This window comes from Notamacropus eugenii, chromosome 6 (assembly GCF_028372415.1).
Source record: "Notamacropus eugenii isolate mMacEug1 chromosome 6, mMacEug1.pri_v2, whole genome shotgun sequence".
NCBI classification, from domain to species: domain Eukaryota; kingdom Metazoa; phylum Chordata; class Mammalia; order Diprotodontia; family Macropodidae; genus Notamacropus; species Notamacropus eugenii.
The window spans coordinates 132493005-132509371 of NC_092877.1; the positions used below are offsets into that span (position 1 = coordinate 132493005).

General features: G+C 38.2%; 1 long non-coding RNA gene across 5 annotated transcripts in view; it reads left to right on the forward strand.

The window, feature by feature from the left end:
• Positions 1–16367, forward strand: part of LOC140510611 (uncharacterized) — a 65507-nt gene that overhangs the window by 16631 nt on the left and 32509 nt on the right. For 3 of the 5 annotated variants that reach the window (XR_011969305.1, XR_011969302.1, XR_011969303.1), the window contains 2 exons: positions 482–563; positions 4364–4687. This is a non-coding gene — a long non-coding RNA (uncharacterized lncRNA). Of the gene's footprint in view, positions 1–481; positions 564–4363; positions 4688–16367 lie in introns of those variants that run through there. The other 2 variants (XR_011969304.1, XR_011969306.1) reach the window with 2 other exon arrangements.

Genomic DNA, 16367 nt, shown 5'->3' on the forward strand with positions numbered 1-16367 from the left:
CTCAGAATATTCTACCACAGGTTGAACACAAATAGTTCATTTGAACATTTGGGGTGGGTTCTTTAAATTTGCACACTTTGCATTTCTTTTCAGTTCCTTCAATTGTGCTTTGCTCATAGAGCACAGCACCTTCTCTGATGTGGGAACACCTTATGGGACTGCCCTGAAATAGGGTCTGCCATGTCAAACAATTGATTCCAAAGTTCTTAAGCACTGGCGGTATAAAGACAAAATCAGCTACTTCCCCAAAAGGTTTATATTCTAATGGTAGGGATACAACATTTTTTTAAAATCATAGTGATCTTTCTGTTGATTCCCTTAAAGAATATAAATTACTGAAATTATTAATGTGGAGCCAAATGTTTTCGGATTAGGCAGTTAGAGTGCTTGACAAAGATTTCTTCATTACCTGAAACTAAGGACTCATGTTCCTTTTGGGTGTACCATGAGCTCAATTCTTTTCTTATTTTTTTTCTTTCAGAGAAATCAAATACATCTAGTTTCTTCTTCCTCCCTTGGATCACCTTTTGTCTCAGTGAATTCTCCTCCAGACACAACAGTGGGTAATGAAAAACATGATTACAGGTGCCATTCAAGCAAACCCAATGGTCACAGGGCATTTAAACAAGAGGAGAGAAAGTTAGGCTAACCCAACAGCTTCCTTTGCCCTCTCCCAAGGTACACTGCTGGGAGGCAGTTAAGCAGAATTTCTCTGTCTGCAGTTCTTGGCAGAAGCAATTTCTCATCACCTCCATCTAAAGACCTGAGCCATAGTCTCTGTGGGTTCATACAATTTCTTTTACTTGTGGCTTTGCAAATATAAAACTTTTGTGTGACTTTAGTGAAAAAGTCTACATTTGAAAGTCTGGACAAGCCTGATATTGGGGGGAAAAAGGACCAATGAATTCCTTACAAAGCTTTGATGAGTAAGCTCCTTCCTCATATCATTACCATAGTGTTCTGGGAAGAGAACCTCCATTTTTGTCTAGTGTCATTAGAGAGGAAGAGACTGCATTACATCGTGTTTTCAGCCCTATGAGGGATGTGACCCATGCTAGGTCTCTGACATTTTTTGTAAAGTATTAAGTTAGAAAGTTTAGTTCTCTCTTTTCACTGAACTGGATAAGATATGTTTATAAAACTTCTAATTAAGCTATATGACTATAATATTTGGATTATATTCTCATTCCTTGCAAATACTTCAATAGTACAATATTCTAATGATTTTTAAATTGCTTTGAGTCATAGACAACCATGGCAGTCTGGTGAAACCTATGGGCCCTTCTCAAAATCACATTTTTAAGTCCCTCAAAAAATAAGGTATACAGGATTATAAAAGAAATCAATTATAATTGATTTAGTTATCAAACATTAAATATTATAGTTATCAATATGGTTATCAAAATATTAAAAGAGCAAGTTCATAGACTCAAGGTTAAGATGCTCTGCAACAGATCAATTTGCAATTCTGTCCTTTGATGTAGATTTATAATTCACCCATTCCTGCCTCTCTTGTCCTCTCAAAGTTTTATCAAATGGAGGCCATCTAAAGTGCTGGGGCCTTCTGAAAATTCTCTTGGCATCACATGAAAGTCAATGACTCACAAAGAGTATTACTTGGTTAGCTTTTTCTCATCTTACATTACCAGGTCATTTATTTTCAATAATAAATCTTTTTGAGCTGTCCTTTATACCACCTTGCCTTTGTGATTCCTTCTCTGTTCTATGTTCCTGTGGGTTCATGCCCACTCTGTCCTTCTGTATTACCCCTATAACCCCTGACTTCAATTAAATAAGCTCCAGAAAACATACTCTGTTTGGACTTTGTAAGGCTAAGAGTAGAAAGAAATAAAAGAAGATACTAGGGCTGGAACCATAATATGGTTCCAGTATCAAGGGTGATAGGTAGATTGACCCATAACAGATCAAAAGTTAGCTAAGTGGCCACAAGACATTAGGGGAAACAACGTTTCAGTTTTGGTTTCTTGGGTCAGGGAAACTCAGTAATGAAAAGTGAGCCTATGGGTTTGTTTAAATGGATCCCCTTTGTCAAGATCCAATAGAAAGTTAATTATAAAGTCTGTAAAAATCATTCAGTAAAATCTGAGATGAGAGATTATTAGAACTTTCACACACATATTATTGGTATAGTCAAGATCTTGGGTACTGCTCAAGACTGTTGCTGCTTTTGGTGGTTTATGATAAGCTAAGCCGGAGCTATACAGTCAATCACCAAGCAGGTATAGCTCACTCTTCATTCTGTTGAGAGGTTATTACTCCGCCTCCCACTCCAATCTCCCTCAGCTCCCCTCCCCCCCAAAAAAAACAAGCAAACAAAAAAAAACCTTCAAGTAAAAGCAGAAGAACCCACATGCTGAAAGACCACTACAGCTACAGAATGAGACTTGGCTTGAGACCTCTGGTGCCTGGAGAGAACATATTCCCCCTCTGAGTCCACCCTGCCTGAGGATCTGCCTCATGCTTCTGTCTCCCCTCAGTCCACCCTCTGGTACCCTGTGTCTGTCCCCACTCCTGGGCCTCCCTGGTCCTTTCCTGTCTGTGTCTTTTTCTCTGCTCCCGCTAAAGGTGTTCTTCTTCTTGGTCCCGGACAGGTCCCCATGTAGCTGGCCCCAAATCTAGGCTCAAGCCTGTCTGACCTCAGCCCTAACACTTGTCCTTGAAGGGTATGTGGGTCATATCTCTCCACTGCCATGAGTCCCACTTCCTACTCCTTCCCTTCCCTCCTTCCTTTCCCCATGTTCCCAGGAGAATCTGCATTGCACAAAAATTGCTTTATGTAGAGTGGTCCATTGAAATCTAAGATTAGACTGGAAACATATCATGAGAATTTTATTAATGTCAAACCATGGAACTTACAGTTCATCCTACAGTAAATAGGGAGACATGGAAAGGTCTTGATCAGGGGAGTGACACAGAGCTCTCTAACTTATAGCCCACATTTCCATAAAAAGAGATATGCATAGAGATTTGGCCTTAGTAATTCCTACATTTAAATCTTCCTTATCTTGAGGGTTTTTTTTTTATTCTATGTGTGTTTTTGGTACCGCTAAGTATGATGCTTTTAGTTACCAGAAAATAATGAGATCTGTCAATGGTACACATCACTAACATTCACATATATAACTCCTAATGATGCTCAAATCATCATAATGATTCTTTTTATTGAAGTGGCCATATTTAACAAATATGAACAATCGCTAAGAAATGTGCCCCAAATAGAAGCCTTTAGTATTGGTTTTAATAAGTAATAACATAATTTCAAATAGAATGAAATAAAATGTTTTATTAACAAATGCTCTGGCATTTGTAATAATGTAATTCTTTCTTGCTGTTTTTCAATTGCTATTTTACCACATTCCAGATATCACCAGTCATGAAAAAGTGTAGCTGTGAAATAAAAGAAAAATACATACTTCTTTATGGTCATGTTTTCCCTGAGTCTATTCTATTATAGATATTATTTATTAATGCAATGGTAAACTGTAACTACTTTTCAGAAGTGTAGCATTATAGGCAAGTTCAATTTTTACTAAAGCTGATAACATTTTTCAATATAATTGTTAAAGTAAAATAAATCATATTTATATGCATGTATACATAGATGTAAAATAAATCATATATGTATATAAATCATGTAAAATACACACACATATGAAGGATCTAGGATTCCATTTTGTTCAAGTAGAAATTTCAGTATAGGAAATTCCTCCTTTCACCAATACACATTTCAATGTATGACCTACCAAATAAAGCAGTATCTAACATCAAAAGGATAAAAACAAATAAAAAAAAAGATTCAACAGAATTTTTACTCTAGTGTTTAATAAACAGGATTGACTATAGGAGAGTTGTGCAAGGCTCAAGGAGCTTCAGGGATTTGCCTATAGAAAAATAACTGACAATTTCAAGAGGCAGGATTTAAACCCAAGTCTTGCTGACCCTGAGTCTACTGCCCTCTTCACTATAGCAAATTCTTAGAAAATCATTTTTTTAAAAAGTTGGGCACATTGATAAATAAATACCCAAACACATCTGAACTACTTTATTTTTAAAATATGTTTATTGGGAAGGTGAAGGGAGAAGGGAGACAGAAAATGTAACTGAGTATATCTCTTCAGAATAAATCATGTCTTCTGTCTCTTTTCCAGTCAGAGGCCAATAGTGCTATCTGTCTCATTTACCTTTTCACCCACCAACCTTGCAATATCTTTGTTGTCTCACCAACTTCTTGAGATAAAATCTGTTATCTTTTTCATTACTGCCTTTCATTTTTCAAGGAAAAATGGAAGAATTATGCAGCTTTAATAAAAGTCCATATCTATTTTTTGTTGTTACTTTTCAGACTTGTGAATTGATCAGCGTAAGGAAATCTCAATGAGGGAACTCCACCTTGTCTTAGAGAAATGCTAATCCTGTGTAACTCATCTTAAACAGCCCAAGGTACGGAGGGGAAACAGTGACTTAAACACATCACGAAGCTAGTATGTGTCAAAGATGGAACTTGAACTCAATTCTTTCTATTTCCAGTCCTCTGTCAGTATGTACAAGACACTGACTTTCTCATATTTACCTAAGATTGCATTTTTAACTTTTTTTTTCCTTCGGCCCTGACCTGTGATAACATTGGCAAAAGGAACTTTCTCTACTAATTAAAATTAGCATGGTTCTGCAATTTATGGTATTAGAGAGTCACCGTGGTCACATGTACCATATGGGTCAGAGGCAGTATTTAAACTCAGGTCTTCCTTATTCTAAGTTTGCCTCAGTGTACCTCTATGTCATACTACTTATCAACAAACACAGTCAATCAATAAACACTTATTAAATGCCTACGAAATGCCAGACACTTTTGGGGATACAAAAAGAGGCAAAAGATAGCCCTTAGCCTCAAGAAGACAGTGTAATCTAATGGGAGAGACAACGAGCAAACACATCTATACTAAGTAAAGGTCATTAGATATCAAGTAGCCTAAGTATTTTTAGAAGCTTGGAAAGGGATCACAGAAATTGTACAAGAAGAAAATGTTAAAGCTGGAATTGAAAATTGAAAACCAGAAGCTTTAATTTCCAATCCAGCATTCTTATCACAACATCATGCTTTACACTTATGATCCTGTGGTCTACTAATCATTAAGGACACATTGATTTCTTTTTTTATTTTTTCTTTCTTCCATTTGCACCTTTCTCAGTGATGTACTTGGGAGTAATTTGGAAGACACACCATTATCAGATAATGTTATCAACTGACTGAGTCAATTTGAGTACTTTAAACTGAATGTTTAAGTGAGACAGCAAGGTGGTACAGTAGATAGAGCCCTGGGCTTAGAATCAGGAAGACTTACCTTCCTGGGTTCAAATCAGGCCCCAGGTACTCATTAGTTGTATGACCCTGGGCAAGTCAGTTTACTTGCCTTAACTTAAACTTAACTCAGTTTTTTCATCTGTAAAATGAACTAGAGAAGAAAATGATAAACCATTCCAATTACTTTTACCAAGAAAACCCTCAAACCCCAGTGAAGTCAATGAAGAGTAAGACATGACTGAAAAACCACTGGGCCTACATCCTTCAAAGTACATGGATCCTCATGTATGAGACATCTTAAAAAAAGAAAAAAAAACGTTTCCTTTATTCCATGTTTGCTTTATAAAAGGTCTTTGATAGGGATGTCACATTATTATTTTTCCATCTTCATGTACATTTTTGTGCAGGAAATATAATCTTTTGGCACAACCATCAGATTTCTAAGGATCTGAATGCAAAACTCAGGTTTGATCAATGACAGGTTAATTTACCCCAAAGAAGTCAAAGACAGGGGAAAATATTCTCAAAATATCAAAATTCTCATAGCAGCCCTTTTTTTGTGGTACAAAATAAAAATGGAGAATATACACTCATTAACAGGAGAATAGTGAAGAAATTGAAATATATGAATAAAATGGAATATTATTGTGCTGAGAGAATGTAGTTGTGTGATGAACATAAGGACTTTAGAGAAGCATAGTAAAGCTTGTAAGAACTGATATAAAGGAAAGCAAACAGAATTAGGAGAACCATAGGTACAGTATCTAAAATAACATTGAATCAGTTTGAGGAAGACATGAATTTCATGCTTCATCTCATAGATGCAAGTTACATAATCTCAGTCAAAGCAAGTTAACCTCTTTTAGTCTCAGCTTCCAGCTATAAACCCCAGCAAAATTAAGAGATAATCTTTAATGTTGCTTTACAGTTTAAGATTCTATGTCCTCAAATCTCAGAAAGTTGGCCAATCTGAAAACTTTTGCAGAGGATTATTCAGGTCACTAATAAGGACTTTGACTTTTAAGGATAAAAGCTTTTAAGATGCACTAACAGTAATGAGCCACCTTTATCAAGGATGTAAGTACAAATAGAGTCCTTTTATTTGTTAGATGGGCTATAATGACTCATTTGCTCATGGTTCTTTGAGAATCTACATCTTTGCCCGCTATTATACATATTTATAAAACCATAATGGCAAGTAAAATTCAGTTATCCTTCTACAAGAAACTTTGTAATGAAGAGTTCAAAATGTATGAGTGTTTTATAAAACACTATGATTTAATAATTTTAGTTTAATTTGAAAAATTATTTCTCATAAATTTAACATTGACATCAAATAATCTAACATTTTATACTTAAAATAACTCTATATTCATATTTATTAGGGATTTCTATAGTTTTATTTATCTCTATAGAAACAGAATCATGTTTTCAGAAATTAGGCATTTTTCAAAAGTTCTAGGCCAAATATTGTTTTTAACTTTTAAAATATTTTCCTTTTTTAAATATCTATCATTATCTTCTAACCAATTCCCCACTGTCTCTTCTCCTGAGTAGAAGTCTGTTCCTATAACAATTATATATCGTTGAGCAAGGGGGCAGTTAGGTGGTGCAGTGGATAGACTGTCTGACCTGGAGTCAGGAAGACTGATGTTTTTGAGTTCAAATCTGGCCTTAGACCCTAACTGTGTGATCCTCAGTGAATCACTTAACGGTTTTCCTGAGTTTCCTCATCTGTAAAATGAACTGGAGAAACAAATGGCAAACCACCCCAGTGTCTTTGCAAAAAACAAACAAATAAACAAAAAACCCAAATGAGGTCATGAAGAGTCAGACATGACTGAAACAACTGAAAAACAAATAATTGAGCAAACAAACCAAGATATTCCATATCTAAGAGTGTTCCTCTGGTCTATCACCACTCTAAGAAGAGGTACAAGATATGCTTTAGCCTGAAACCATGATTGGTCGATGCTTTAGCCAATACTTTGAATTCTTTTCCCTTCACATTTGTTGTGCTAATTTTATACACTGTCTTCCTGGCCCTACTCACTTCGTAGAATATGTGTTATTATATCTTTCCATATTTCTTTGAAAATGTCATATTCATCATTTAGTATAGATCAATATAATTTCACTACATTCAGATACAATAGGGTCATAAATCTAGTGCTAGAGAATCTCACAGCTCCCTAGTCCAAATCTCTCATTTTAGAAAGAAGGAAATTAAGGCTAGAAGAGGATAATTGACTACCTAGGTCATCCTTGTAGGGGACATCAGAAGTAACACTTGAATCCAGGTCTTTTATCTCTAAAACCAGTGCTTTCTCCACTGTGTCACACTGCCTCCTTACCAGAATCTGTCTGCGTATTCTCAATAAATGGAAATGTATTTCATTTCTTGTTCTTGGACAAAATGAAAAGTGCACTATACACATTCTTATGTATGATGGGGACTTTCCTTCTGTCCCTGACATCCTGATGTGGGCTATGTGACAAAGCATAATGCTACAGGCGCAAAGAGGTGAGTCAAGTATGGTGACTGCATTAGAAGGTTCCAAATTGTTTTCGTAGGTAGTTTAATGAAGTAATAAACATGTGAAAAACCACTAATTAGCAGTTAATATGTGCAAAGTGTTGTGCTCAGCTGTGGGAATACAAAAAAGAAAAGTTGAAACAATCTCTGCTCTCATGGAGCTTACAATATAGTGAAAGAGACAAGAATGAAGGAGATTTCAGCTACAAGTCATGTGGAAAGACCTTATGGTCCTTAAGCTAACTGTCAAAGAAGATTCTAATACATCTTTAAAGTCCTTTCTGATGATTAAAATTATATCTATATTAAAGATAGATAAAGAGAGATAGACATAGCCATAGATATGTTTTATTTCCAACCATTTGATATTACCAAAAATTCTGGTTTAAGGAATCTTCTTTTCTGGGTCCTCAGTAGCTATGACAGCTGCTCAGAGGCAGTCTTTACACCTGCAGAAGCAATTTCCAGGTAAGAGAATGGACGAAAGGCTCAGGGCTTTGTGGAAACTGGGAGCCGAGGCTGCAGAATCTGGAGACTTAGAAAGATGTTTGCAGGGAATACCAATAGAGTCAGGGAAAGAAATGGCAGGGGTGTGTAGGAGAAGCCAGGCCTTGCTAACAAGCCATAGAATCATATGGAAAAGCAGAGACAAGATGCTGGAGGAGAAAACTCAGATGGAAAGGGAGCTGTTTGGTTTGCCAGAGAAACTTTTTATCCCGCAGTGTTCACATTGACCTTCAGTAGAGGAAGCTACAGAGTTTCAAGTGATGGAAGAAAAAGCTGTTGCTGGTTTCGCTCACTGGAGGTGAAAAGTTAACAATGGGAAATCGAATATAGCCCTTGCACAGGCCTAAACACAGGCCAGGAGGATGTGTGGGAGGAGAATGAAACAAATGAGGAGGCTGAGGTTTGGCCAGTGCTAAGAAAGCCGGAGAATCAGGGGGCCCCAAAGTGTTTGAGGAGGTAACCAAGAATTTTACTCAGCAGGAGGTCACAGATATTTTAAGGCAGTTCACCCAAAGGATGGGAACCTTGGATGGTGGGAATTAGTAAAAAAAAATAAATTTCTTCAAGAGAGAGAAATAAATAGCCAGTGGATTGAAAGTCAGAATAGATTGACAAGAAAAGAATTGTTTACTGCTCTATTGAGAGAAGGGGTAGATTTTGGAAGAAAAGATGGCACTCTGACTAATGAACCATGTAAAATGTATCAAACGAAGAGACTTGACTTTAGACTGAGCAGGGAGGTAGGAGCTGCCCCAGCTGATGGTTCTGAAACATTGTATCTAGGTTTATCACATTTGCAGGCAGAATGGGGGACTGGCCAACCCCTAGCTAATATTAAAGAGGGTGTACCTCTAGCCAGAATGATGACCTTGGGACTGCAAATTAAAAACAGCACTGAATGAGGCTATGATAGTATGTCCATGGACTCCAGAAGCATGGCTGCCCTTCCATCTACCCTGTTTCTGGTTAAGGTCTCCTTGTTTCTTTTTGACTTTTTGTCTGTTCACGTTGTTTGTCAGATTTGTTTTTGGCAGGTCTAGTACCCTCCTCCTGTGGATGCCTGATTGTTTAAGCCAGATGTCACCCCTTATCCAAGATTGTGATGTGTCACCCCTGGACCTGGTGCCAACCAACTCCAGATGAGAGCTCAGGAAATGATCCCTCAAATGGGACCTTTTGAGGCAGGGACAGCTGTATGTCCAGTCTCAACAGGAAGTAGCTATGGAAGAAGAGACCTCTCCTTACCCCAAGATTTTGGGCCCCATTCATTCCAAGGGGAGTGATGGCAAGCTTGTGCTCAAGCCCCACCCTAAAAATTGTTATGTGCTCATTTTTTGTGATGCCTATTATATTGCTGTAAAGTTCTGTTGATACCAGCTGCCCCATTGACCTACGTAATGGATAAGAAAGATCTTGAGGTCTAATGTACTGTTAATGTATTTTTGCATATTGGGAAGATCTTTACTATCCATGAATAGGTCCATGTGACCTGTTTGAGTCACATGAAAGCTACTTCACATGAGTCAGAGTCACATGGAGCCTGTGGTGGGAGGAGTTTGCTAAAGGGGTGGAATAGGAAAGGTAGAGATAGAGGCAGAAGTAGAGCAGAGCTAAGAAAAAGCTAGTCTTGAGAGTAGTTAGAGCTAGGAAGGATGCAGGCTGATGGCTAGTATGAGTGAAAGAGCTTGTTTGTGATTTGTTTAATGGAGCTGGTTTCTGGGAAGCCTAGCAAGAAAAGGCAAGGGGATCATGTTTTTCTCTGGATTGTTACTGAGTATAGATTTTTGTTACTATGATAGATTTGACTTTCTGGTATCTGAATAAATGTTTTTCTTCTGCCTTACATGTGGAGAGTCTGTGGTATTTTGCGATTCAGAATTGCACCCAGATATTCATGGCTGCTGTAGGTGCTGTGAGTATCACATTGGTGCTACACCTACAACCCACAACTCAAATTCAGGGAGATTCTAACAAAGCCATTGCAGACTGTATCCATGTCTGCAGACTAATCATATCATTTGAGAATTACTCCCATCTCTCAGAGAGGAAGTAATAGGGAAGAGCGGAGGTGACTTTAATCCACTTCCTAGTTACCAGTCTACCAGTTGGAATTGTTTTACCTTTGTAAGGAGAGGTTCAAATGATGGCCAGTCAGAAGGAAGACACACCTAGGTTTCACCTTTTCACTTTCACTCAGCATTTTGGACACTGAGAGAGTCTATTGAGCCAATTTATTATTTATTGCTAGCCTAATTAATACCTTGATTGTGCTCAGACCATGGTCTTTCAGTTTACTCTCATTTTCAAACATCATGAATCTGAATTTTCTACACCAATAATGGTATATGACTGGAATTTTCCCTTCTTCTAAGCAACAACAACAAAGTAAATCTTCAACTTATGTTGTGTGACTGCCAATCATGGAATATCATAGTCTCCAAAGAACCTAAATTCCAAGTCACACAAAAAGCAACAGGGAGATGCATGGGGGGAATAGAGAGAAGAGACTGCAGGACATTTCCAGTGAAGATCTACACACAAGAAGCATCTTTAAAGATATCTTCAAAGAGATGTATGACTAGAAAGGAAAGTGGTACCAGATGATAATGAGGAAGACTGAAATTCCATGGATTCCCATCAGCAGCCACATTTTAAGAGTCTTAAAATAAGATAGCATATTAAATAAATGCCCCAGGGAAGACTGAAAGGAGGACATGGACAAAATCTGCAACAGATGAAGGAGTACCCACATCATATAACACAATTCCACTGAAATGTCAAAGGATGTCCACCTAATATCATCACCTGGTTTCCATTCTTTTGCCCAAACAGACTTTTCCAGAACAGTTTTCATTCTTGAACTCCATCTCCTGGAAGCCCCAACTCTCTAAAAGTCTCAGTGCTATTTGCAACTGATGCTGCTCTCCCACCCCCATGTCACTGTTGCTCTCTAAAAATGACTCTGTATGGGGGCAGAGCCAAGATGGCAGACTAGACAGACACATTTATGCAGAGTCCTCCCCACAGCCCATAAAATACCTGTAGAGAGGGACTCTCAACAAATTCTGGAGCAGCAGAAGTGGAGAACAACAGAGTAGAGGAGATTTCCAGCCCAAGGTGACCTGAAAGGCCCACAGAAATGTCGGTTGCGCGGGACGTGGAGCCAAGCACAGAGCCCAGCCCAACCTTGGCCAAGTGCCCCCCAGGCACCACGAGACTCTGGGAAGATGACTCTTTGGGGGCAGAATCTCCAGTCACAGTAGTGGGGCCTCAGATCCCTTGGCCCACAGGCACCAAAGGTCAGTGACGGGGTTTAATCAACAGGCCAGGAAGGAAAAAGGGCTTTCCCATAGCTGCAGCAGCAGGCAGCAGCCACAGAGCCTGCACAGCAGCCTGTACAGAAGCTCTATTGTTGGAGTGTAAAAACCCCTGGGGGCAGAGAAGAGCTGAGTCTTGCCTCTGCCCTGGGTAGAGGTCCTAAGAGAGCTGACCTTTGTCTCACACTGAATGGCGGCCCTGCCCATCTAGCTTATCTGAAAATCAGCCCACAGTGCTGACTTGGGAACTGGAGGCCAAGTGGCTGTGGAGAGATATCTGCTAAGATTCTAGGCATAAAAATCCCTCTCTGTGTCCAGACCAGTACACGCTTAATCATGCCACCTCAGAGGAACTGAGATCTCACAGATTCCCAAAGTATACCCTCCTCTTAACAAAGGGCCCAAAAGTCAAGTCATTGGTTGGGAAAATGCCCAAAAAAAAGGGAAAAAAAAATAAGACTACAGGGTTACTTTCTTGGTGAACAGATATCTCCTCCCATCCTTTCTGATGAGGAAGAACAATGCTTACCATCAGGGAAAGACATAAAAGGCAAGGCTTCTGTATCCCAGACATCCAAAATAAATATTCAATGAGCTCAGGCCATGGAAGACCTCAAAAAGGATTTTGAAAATCAAGTAAGAGAGGTGGAGGAAAAATTGGGAAAAGAAATAAGAGAGATGCAAGAAAAGCATCAAAAGCAGGTCAACACCTTGCTAAAGGAGACCCAAAAAAATTCTGAAGAAAACAACACCTTGAAAAATAGACTAACTCACTTGGCAAAAGCTGTTCAAAAAGCCAATGAGGAGAAGAATGCTTTCAAAAGCAGAATTAGACAAATGGAAAAGGAGGTTCAAAAGCTCACTGAAGAAAATAGTTCTTTCAAAATTAGAATGGAACAGATGGAGGCTAATGACTTTATGAGAAAACAAGAAATCACAAAACAAAACCAAAAGAATGAAAAAATGGAAGATAATGTGAAATATCTCCTTGGAAAAACAACTGACCTGGAAAATAGATCCAAGAGAGACAATTTAAAAAATTATGGGACTACCTGTAAGTCATGATCAAAAAAAAAGAGCCTAGACATCATCCTTCATGAAATTATCAAAGAAAACTGCCCTGATATTCTAGAACCAGAAGGAAAAATAAATATTGAAAGAATCCACTGATCCCCTCCTGAAAGAGATCCAAAAAGAGAAACTCCTAGGAACACTGTGACCAAATTCCAGAGTTCCCAGGTCAAAGAGAAAATATTGCAAGTAGCTCGAGAGAAACAATTCGAGTATTGTGGAAATAAAATCAGGATAACACAAGATCTAGCAGCTTCTACATTAAGGGATCTAAGGGAGTGGAATATGATATTCCAGAAGTCAAAGGAACTAGGACTAAAACCAAGAATCACCTACCCAGCAAAACTGAGTATAATACTTCAGGGGAAAGAATGGTCTTTCAATGAAATAGAGGACTTTCAAGCATTCTTGATGAAAAGACCAGAGGTGAAAAGAAAATTTGACTTTCAAACACAAGAATGAAGAGAAGTATGAAAAGGTAAACAGCAAAGACAGTCATACAAAGGACTTACTAAAGTTGAACTGTTTATATTCCTACATGGAAAGACAATATTTGTAACTCTTGAAACTTTTCAGTATCTGGGTAATTGATGGGATTACACACACACACACACACACACACACACACACACACACAGCACAGAGTGAATTGAATAGGATGAGATCATATCTTAAAAAAATGAAATTAAGCGGTGAGAGAGAAATATATTGGGAGGAGAAAGGGAGAAATGGAATGGGGCGAATTATATCTCATAAAAGAGGCAAGCCAAAGACTTTTCAGTGGAGGGAAAAAGAGGGGAGGTGAGAAAAATATGAAGCTTACTTTCATCAATTCAACTAAAGGAAGGAATAAAATGCACACTCATTTTGGGATGAAAACCTATCTTACAATACAGGAAAGTGGGGGAGAAGGGGATAAGCAGGGTGGGGTGGATGATGAAAGGGAGAGCAGTGGGAAGAGGGAGCAATCTGAAGTCAACACTCTTGGGGAGGGTCAGGATCCAAAGAGAGAACAGAAGCAATGGGGGGCAGGATAGGATGGAGGCAAATATAGTTAGTCTTACACAACATGACTAATATGGAAGTCATTTGCAAAGCCACACAGATATGGCCTATATTGAATTGTTTCCTTCCCAAAAGGAATGGGTGGGGAGGGAGGGATGAAGAGAAGTTGGAAGTCAAAGTTTTAGGAACAACTGTATTGTCCTTACTACTAGGAAATAAGAAATACAGGTAATGGGGTATAGAAAGTTATCTGGCCCTACACGTCAAAAGAGAAGATGGGGACAAGGGGAGGGAGGGATGTTAGAAGAGAGGGCAGGTTGGTGATAGGGGCAATTAGAATTTTCAGCATTTTGGGGTGGGGGAGGGGAGAAATGGGGAGAAAATTTGGAACCCAAAATTTTGTGAAAATGAGTGTTAAAAATTAAATAAATAAATAAAAAAATAAAATAAAATGACTCCATATGCCCTTTGAATTATTTTTTATGTGAGTACTTTGTATGATCTCTGTGTGGCCTGCATACACATCATGGTGACAAGAAGAATGAAGCTTCCTGACAAGAAGACAAGAAGTATCACTTCTTCCTTTTTGACCTTATATTTCCAGTCTAATGCTTTGCACACAGTACGTGCTAAATAAGTTGCTTGTTTGGGTTTTTTTTAATTGAATTAAATAAGACAAAGTCCAGCTAGTGTTCCATAGTTCCAGAAAGTTTTGCAGATCCATACTTATCATGTAAACGACTAAAGGACAGCAAAATTCTGAAAATGGACCAAAATATCCTTCCACTACAACCAAATATCAATCAGAAAAGAAAAATCTTCAGCCAAGTTGATCCCAGGTTTTGTAACTAGAGTAGCAGGTCAATTTTGGGATGCCTATTGATCACTTTCAAGTGTATGGAACAGGGGAGAAGATGAAGTTTCTTACAATAGGAAATACTCAACTAAACTCGAAACTGACTGTGTTGTGTCAATATAAATATAGAAACTATTTAGGAGTGGTTATACAAATAATCACAAATAAATTTAATAATTATGAAGAAGGAAAAGAAGTAGAGAAAGAAAAAAGAAGCGAAAGAAGAAGACAGCTTTGTTTTCTATAGGGCAAAGTGTCTTGGTTTGGCTTTTCTCTAGGAAGTATAAAGTGAAGTAGATTAAGCAGCTGTCTCAAAGAAGCTTACAGGAAAGGAAACAGCTTTGCCTCTGTGTACCCAGAGAGATCAAAAAAGTGTTAGAGAGTAGCTTTGGATGATGTTGCTTTTAAAATTGGAACAGCTTTCAACCAACAATAAATTTTAATTTTAAATCACTTTTTTTCCCCATTTTGCCTTACTTTTTTTTTTAAACCAAAAAGTAAATAGCAACTCTTAGCTTACCTTTGTCATTGGTTGTTCTTCATTCTTGAAGAAAATCAAATTGACATCTCCATGTCAGAGTCAAGTTATAGTGCGCCTAACTGTGACTGATCAGGCCCATATGATCTCAGAGTGTTCTAACACAAGTCAAGAATTAATAGTCCATGTGAACATTTGGGGTAGATTCTCTCAATTTGCGCATCTCGTATTTTTTTTTGAGCTACTTCAATTCTGCTTTGCTCAGAGAGTACAGCATCTTCTCTGATGTGAGTGTCCTTGTAACACTTCCTCTGACCAGCATGTGAGTGTTTGCTCTGTGTGAGTTCTTTACAAAATAGTCTTTCTGGAAAATATGTTTGGCACTTGAACAATACAGCCATCCCATCATAGCTCAACTCTGCAGTACAGTTTGAATGCTTGGTAGCTTAGTTTGAAAAAGGATCTTAGTATCTGGTACCTTATCATTCCAGGTGATTATCAGAATCTTCCTAAGACAATTCATATGGAAGTGATTTAGTTTCTTGGTGTGGCACTGTATACTATCCAGGTTACATACCCATGCAGCAATGAGGTCAGCATAATAGCTCTGTAGACTTTCAGTCTGATAGTCAATCCAATGCCTTTTCCATACTTTCCTTTGGAGCCTTCCAAACACTGAGCTTGCTCTTGCAATGTGTGCATCAACAACATTGTCCGTGTGTACATCCCTAGAAAATATACTGGCAAGGGAAGTGAACTTATCCACAGCATTCAGAACTTCTCCATTTGCTATAACTAATGGTTTCATGCATGGATGCTATGGTGCTAGCTAATGGAGCACATATGTTTTCTTGGTGTTGTTAGGCTAAAATTAGCATAAGCAACAGTGAATCCATACTTTGCTGTATCTCAGCTTCAGAGGCTACACTAAGTGTACAATCATCTGCAAAAAAAAAAAAAAAAAAAAAAAAATTCATGCACCAGTACTCCCTGCACTTTGGTCTTGGTTGAAGTTGAAGAGTTTACCATCACTGCAGTAGCTGACCTTGATGTCGTGTCCATCCTCACTGAAGGCTTTTGACAACGTGTTTGAAAATATCATACTAAAAAGCCTGGGAGCAAACGCACAGCCTTGTTTCATTCCACTATTGACTGGGAAAGCAAGAGAGCACTGTCCATTGTCCAGAACGCAGGCAATCACACCATCATGAAACTGATATACAATGCTTATGAACTTTTCCAGGCAACCACATTTTGACATAATTTTCCATAAG